We start from the raw sequence: 6,539 nt of genomic DNA, 5'->3' as shown, positions 1-6,539 counted from the left end.
TCTGTCAAGGGAGGAAAGGAGACTTCGGTGCGGCCCCTTTTCGGGGGCCGATCACGTTTATGGGGGGGTTTTGAATTATCCATATAGCATAGGAAAAAGCAGGGAGACGGGGGTACTTTCTTCTTTGACCTTACCCTGGTAGCCAAAGAGGTCCCGGAGCTCCCTGCCTGGTGAACAGACAGGGAGCCCATCCGCCGGAGCTTGACCTGGGCTCCGACGGCCACCGTTCGTGGTTTCTAACCCTCCACCTATAAACACATTGCCACGGTTGGATCCAGCGTATGTTTGGGGGCTCGGGGTCCGCGGTATCGCCAGTACCGTCACCAAGATTACTCAAGGTGCCCCGTGCGGGGGATGCCGCAGACGAAACGGTCCCGGAGCAGCGAGTCGAGCTGTTCCCCAAAGGCGCCGCAGTTCGCTAACCATCGCAGCACTGCAACGAACTGCCCGAGAGTCTCCCCTTCTCGGCGGCTCCGGTTGTTGAAGCTGAAGCGCTCCATTAACGTGGGCGGAGCCGGGCTGAAGTGCAAGCACAGCGTCGCAAGCAGCTCACCCAGCGACTTGTGATCTGGTGTGGCCGGATTGAGGAGGTCGAGCAGGAGAGCAAAGACGCGGGTCCCACAGCTGGCCAGCAAAATGTCGCGCTGTTTTGCCTCGGGTGTGTCGTTCACCTGGAAAAAGACGCCGACTTGTTCTTCGTAGACTGGCAAGGCGGACACTTCACCCTCGTACGGCTCGAGGCTCCTGTACAGCGGCATGGTGTAATGGCGGCCGGCGTGAGGGGGCGGTCCTGGCGCTATCGGTGGCTTCGGCCGCCTCGCGGGCTTCTTCCCTCGTCGCCAGTGTCACAATTTAGCCCCGCATTCGTAAACGTGGAAGGGTCGGTGTACCCTCCAGCCGAGTGATGACCCGCAGCGTGCTGGTGGTGACTGTGACTGACCGAGAGCAGCCGTGCTCGTCGGTGTTTGTTGATCAGCCGTGCACAATGTTTCCCACCAAGCCTGGTGGGGCCACCAAACTTAGCGGGCAACGAATATTAGGGTAGGGGGGGCGCCACATACTTGTCACAAAGAAACTTGCTGTTAAAAGCTGCGCGATCTTTTTATTGAGTCTGCGTGAAGCAAAGTGTCAAGTTACGCTGCTGTGACAAATTCATTGCAATATACTTGGCTCAAATCATGAAGTTTTTTTTGCATATTCTAGTTTCCGTTCATTCATACCGTGGCTGATAGCTCCATCACTACAAGCAATATAAAAACAGCAGACAATGTGCAGACGCTCCGATTACACACACATGCGTGATGCTTTGCATAGCCCACAGTAGGCTGTTCCAAGAATACCGATGGCCACGCACTCTCGTGTTCACTAAAAAAGCTCACCACTGTACCCCAAATCAGTGGCCAAAAACAGCGGCAGTGCAATTACAGTTCCTCTGTGCCTCTCTGTGAAAACAATGAGTGGACATGGCCCACATAAAAGGCCATCAAGAGAAGCACGAGCACTTTTTTTGTATTGCATTATTCAATTTGAAAGTGTGGTGCCCGAAAGCAGTACGTGCACAATTCCAAGACGTGAGGTGCATGTTCGCACACATGATTGCGTGCGAGGGCAGCCACGGAAATGCAGATCCAACCAGTGCTTCAACGGACGCTGTTGAGGAAAGTCTCAACCTCGGCGTCGAGGTGGTCAGATCGCTGCTCGGGGAAGCGTGCACGACCTATGCAACCATGCAGGTGGCGAGCACAGTACCACTGAAAATAAACAGGTGTAACCTGCTCGTTATAGTAGACCAAAGGGTGAAAACGTTTTACAAAGCGTTTGTGGAAAAAACCGTAGAGATAGCTGAGATCGCGCCTTTAACCCGGGGCCCGGCTGCTGTAGACCAATTTGTTATATCTGCAGCCTTTAATGCTTCACAGCGTGTTGTGCTTTTTATATAAAATGGCACATTTTGTCGCAGATGGCACCAAGAGCAGAAGCACCGGATCACAAGCACAACGGCCCACCGCAACAAAACAAGGAGGAAAGCATTTGAAACGCTCACAAATGTACCCACTGCGCCGCACCTGATGATGATGATGGTTGGGTTTTATTGGCGCAAGGCCGACTACGGGCAAAGACGCCAAAGAAGAAGTTACTGAATTGTGATGAGACCGTACATACTAAAACATTTGACTAAAAGTAAAAGTGATGCTAAACAAAAGACAATGGAGATGGCTGGTGTATAGGGCCAGGGTGATTATACGTGATATGACAAGAGCTGCAGAAAGTTCACCTCAGCTAAAAACTTAAAAACACGCTGACTAGAAAACATGGGTTCGTCGGCTAAAAAATGTGATGGGTGCAAAGGGATGTGTCGTCTGTATAATTCAGGGAAATGTTTGTGTCGTGTTGTGTCAAGTGCCTTGCATGTGATTAGTATGTGGACTACAGATAGGCCCTTTCCACACCTGCTACACGTGGGTCCCGAAGTTCCAGTGAGCAGGTGGGAGTGCGTCGCGTGTGTGTGGCCTATCCGCAGCCTAGCCAGGGCGACTTCAGTGTATCTGTTGTGTGAGTCAGTTATGTAGCGTCCCAGTTGTGGTTTTATTACGTGTAGTTTGTTGTCTGTTTGTTGACTCCAGTGTGATTGCCATGTGTTACGAAGCTGTCGTCTGATGTGTGTCTTTAGGTCGGTGTAAGGTACTGTTGTAATGTCAACCGTAGTCATGAGAGCAGCATCACCAGCCATTTGGTCGGCGGCCTCATTACCAGGGATTCCACAATGCCCTGGTACCCAGCATACAGTTATTTCAAGATTTGAGGCATATGCAGACATTAGTACTTTGAAAAGAGCATTTATAACATAGTTTTTAGATGACCTTCCTAATGACAGTGCCTGTACAACGCTTTGAGAGTCTGTGTACGCTGCAACAGAAAGGCCTGGTCACAGAGGAGGACTGCTCCTATTGGAATTCCATCAATGACTTGGCTAGGTACAGTAAAGATACCAGTCCCTACTACTTTCGGTAGTATGGAGGCCCTCTACACTGCTCCGTCGTGATTCTGCCCTGGAGACCCTACATTAGTGAACATTACTTGTAGTTTTGGTCAACAGCGAGCAGAATTATACTATACCAATCCTTATAGTTGTAGTAATCCTGCACATTTTCTCTGGGCAGCGAAACTATAATATGGGAACCGTCCATTGCGCCGAGGCCCTGCGGACAGCCTGTGAAGGCTTTGAACTGCCTCACGTGGTCTCTGACATTATTCAGAGACGGAAACCGCACAATATGGGGCTCGAGCCCATCTACGACGTCGCAAAACGTCCGGAAGATGAGGTTGCCTGATGACAGACTTAGACCGACAAGATGCACCACAGTCCTTTCCTCTGCCGACGTGGTGAGTGTGTGCAGGGAGATGGCGACACGCTTGTGCAGTGGTATACAAGCTTGTATGTTCGTATCCTCCCGTGCTAGTGAGGAACACGAAAGATAAAAAGAGCACAACGCATACAGTCTTGGCATCCAAACCAAGACTATGTGTTGTACCCTTTTCATCTTTTGCACTCTTATTTTGCTATTTCCCACATGTATACATACTAGCAATAGTGGATATTATACGCCTCGAGCGCGGCCTGTAGGGGTGCCACTGAAATCCCCCTAGCGGCCCGTTTCGAAAGCAGGCGCGGGAGTCCGCGCCCCGCTCCCCAGTGTCGCCGCTGCTTTTGCGGCACGTTCAAGACTGAGATTTGCCGTTTGTGGGCGTTTGAAATTCATGTTTATGTAGAGCAGTCACTTTGTTCGCAAATGGGGTGTATTTACGAGAGTGTAAATGTTTCCGACGCGATCTTAGTGTGGTATTTTCGGTCTGTATAAGCGCCAGGTGTGTGTCACAGGTCAGCGTCGTGGAATCGGCGTATGATGGAGCCGATTGTAGTTACACTTACCTGAATTTACTAGCCGTGTCTCCGTAACCACCGGTTCTTCAGATGTTCATGCTACGGATATACACTACGATTTAAATCGGTTTGTGCGCTTACATTATCAGCGGAGCACTCACACCTGACAGCACACCAGTTACGTTTGTCAATATTATACCTCAGATATTGATCACCACCATTTACAAGGCAGTCTGTGTTAATTTCGGGAATAGTATTCAACAAAAGTACGATGGACATGTCAGCACACGACAGAGTCGTCTTGTCGTGAGGTGCGCGCCCGCAGACCTTTATCTGCTACATATATTATCTGCGAGCAGCGCGGAGACGGGCTTACAATATAATCTGCGTCCGCGACTAAATATCGTCATATGGCACAGGGAGCCTGCAGAATAAACCAGAAACTGAAATCAGAGGGCCTTATCACATACCACACTCTTCCAACGACACGTTTCATCGCTTGTTGAACGGCCTACCCTGTATACTTCCAAAAATGCGTCCGCCGTACCACGGCCGCTCGATGGAGCGGCCGTGGCCGTACGGTCAGCTCTTCGTTGAAGTAGAAAAACAAAAGAAAATGAACGCGAGATTTATGTGTGGGATTACTAAAACGTTCATTTCGTGATTCCGCTCCGCATTTGTACACGGCGTCCCCCTCCCCCCCCAACCCCCACCGATTTCTCGCGAAATAGCAGTGCATTTCGCGTATAGTTGGTCTAGTGAAACATACCTGGCTTAAGTTTAGATGAACTTCTTTAGCATGCCAGAAGCTGCACTGTTTTTTTTTTTCAGTTCCGTTAGAGCTATTATGTTTGTAAATTCCGCATTGGCACAGTATTTATTTTTCTGTGGTTTCATTTCCTTGGTTCTCGCTATATGGCGTGTGTGGGCACATATTTAACGACGCACAGGCTTGGAATATACTTTACATTTTCGCATGGTTTATATTCTTATAAAAGGCATAAATTATTGTCCGGGATTGGGTAATCACATCCTCGAAACATATTTTTCTGCGGCGTATATATGCGAAACGAAGCCGCATTCGTTGTCCACCCTGCAAAATGAAGCCAACCTCTTATTGTGCCAGTATCAGGTCTAAACGAGGCGTCAGTAGAATTCATTTGTGCGTGATGTTTTGTAGGTGACATGGGTGATATGTTGCGGCCGTCGCCGACGCCAGGAAGAGCGGCGACAAAGCGCGCAGAACCGCGTCCCCGGGTAGCTCTTGCAGGCGATCGCGTACTCTACGAAGACGCAGCTGCTTTTTAAGTGACATAAACGTACTCTTTGCCTATAGTCGTCACCATAACAAGTTTTTTTAGGGCGCGGAAAGGCGAAAAGAAGCGAAATAGAACCAAAATACTGCACGAGCCCCTATCAGTCACGCAGCGCAAATCCCGTCAACGCCGCGGAGAAGCGGCGGCAGGCGGCGCAGCGATCGCGAAGCTCGAGGCGTATATACTTCCAGTTATTAGTTCAGCGCTGTCTTCTGTCTCATCTTGTCTTTGTCCTCATCGTGTCGCGCTGTTTTACACCATAAAATATGCTCTGTATACATAACAGTGCCTGCTTTCTAAGTGGACGTACCCCAGCCATGCTGCCAGACAAGAGAGGGTTGTCTGAAAGCAGACCGGCCAAGCAGCTGCAGGAGGCACTTGACGCAGAGCAGCAGACTGTGGCCAAAGAGACGCCAGCATACATTAGAATTGCCAACAGCAGTTCCTATCAAAACCATGGTTTTGAGGACATGGAATCTTTCAGCCAAAACATGGACAGGAGCATCGCTGAGCGAATTCAGATGTTGGCAAGAGAAGGAATTACACCTGTATCAGATGTGAAAAAGTTCCTGCACTATTACGTGCAGGACGTACTTTTTGCAAACAAGGAAAAGCATGATAGCAGCTGCAGGGCCTTTTTTCCAACACATCGTGATACCAGCAACCAGATCCAAGCTGTGCTTAAGAAAGACCGCTTCAGCACAGTTGATCAAGAGAATGCTAGAATCTTAATTGAAAAGATCAGAGGTGAGCAACCCGAATCCTCTGTTGTCTATCGGCCGTATGCAGTACGCAGCTGCATGGGTAGCAGCAACTTGAACAACGTGGAAGAGAGTGTTGCCAGCGAGTCTGAAGACACGTCGCTGTCCTGCTTCCAGACAAAATTCATGAGAAACATGCTTAAAAAGTATGGAGGCTCAGTAGTTTGCCTGGACGCAACACACAAGACTAGTGAGTATGCCCTACCACTTTTCTTGCTTGCTGTGAAAACACCTGTGAGTTGTGAAAACATGGAAAGTGTCTGTAAGCACAGCCATCACCGTTCCGTTTCCGCGGCCGTTATGACGTTAAACTGCCATTTGCGTTAACGGCCGTTATTGTTCCCGTGTAACAGGGGTATTAGTCTCCTGCGTGGCTCCAGCAGTGACGGTAGAGTGCCTACGCGTAGCATCATCGCACTGCAACTCACAGCAGAACAGCCCCCCCAACAGCAACTCTACCGGGACTTGGCACTGCCTCCATTGCTGTACAGCTATGATAGGAGTAGCTAGTGGGCTCTGACATCAAGTTAGAAAAGCATCAGTGCAGCATTTTCCCCACTACACAACTCGCACGAGAAC

At 49.7% G+C, this 6,539-nt stretch overlaps 1 pseudogene; it reads left to right on the top strand.

The window, feature by feature from the left end:
• The first annotated feature begins 3,353 nt into the window (after positions 1-3,353).
• Positions 3,354-6,151, top strand: LOC144164913 (uncharacterized; annotated as a pseudogene).
• The last annotated feature ends 388 nt before the right edge of the window (positions 6,152-6,539 follow it).

This window comes from Haemaphysalis longicornis, unplaced genomic scaffold (assembly GCF_048455015.1).
Source record: "Haemaphysalis longicornis isolate Haplotype H1 unplaced genomic scaffold, Haemaphysalis longicornis Haplotype H1 scaffold_14, whole genome shotgun sequence".
NCBI lineage: Eukaryota > Metazoa > Arthropoda > Arachnida > Ixodida > Ixodidae > Haemaphysalis > Haemaphysalis longicornis.
This window is presented reverse-complemented; position numbering and strand designations above follow the sequence as displayed.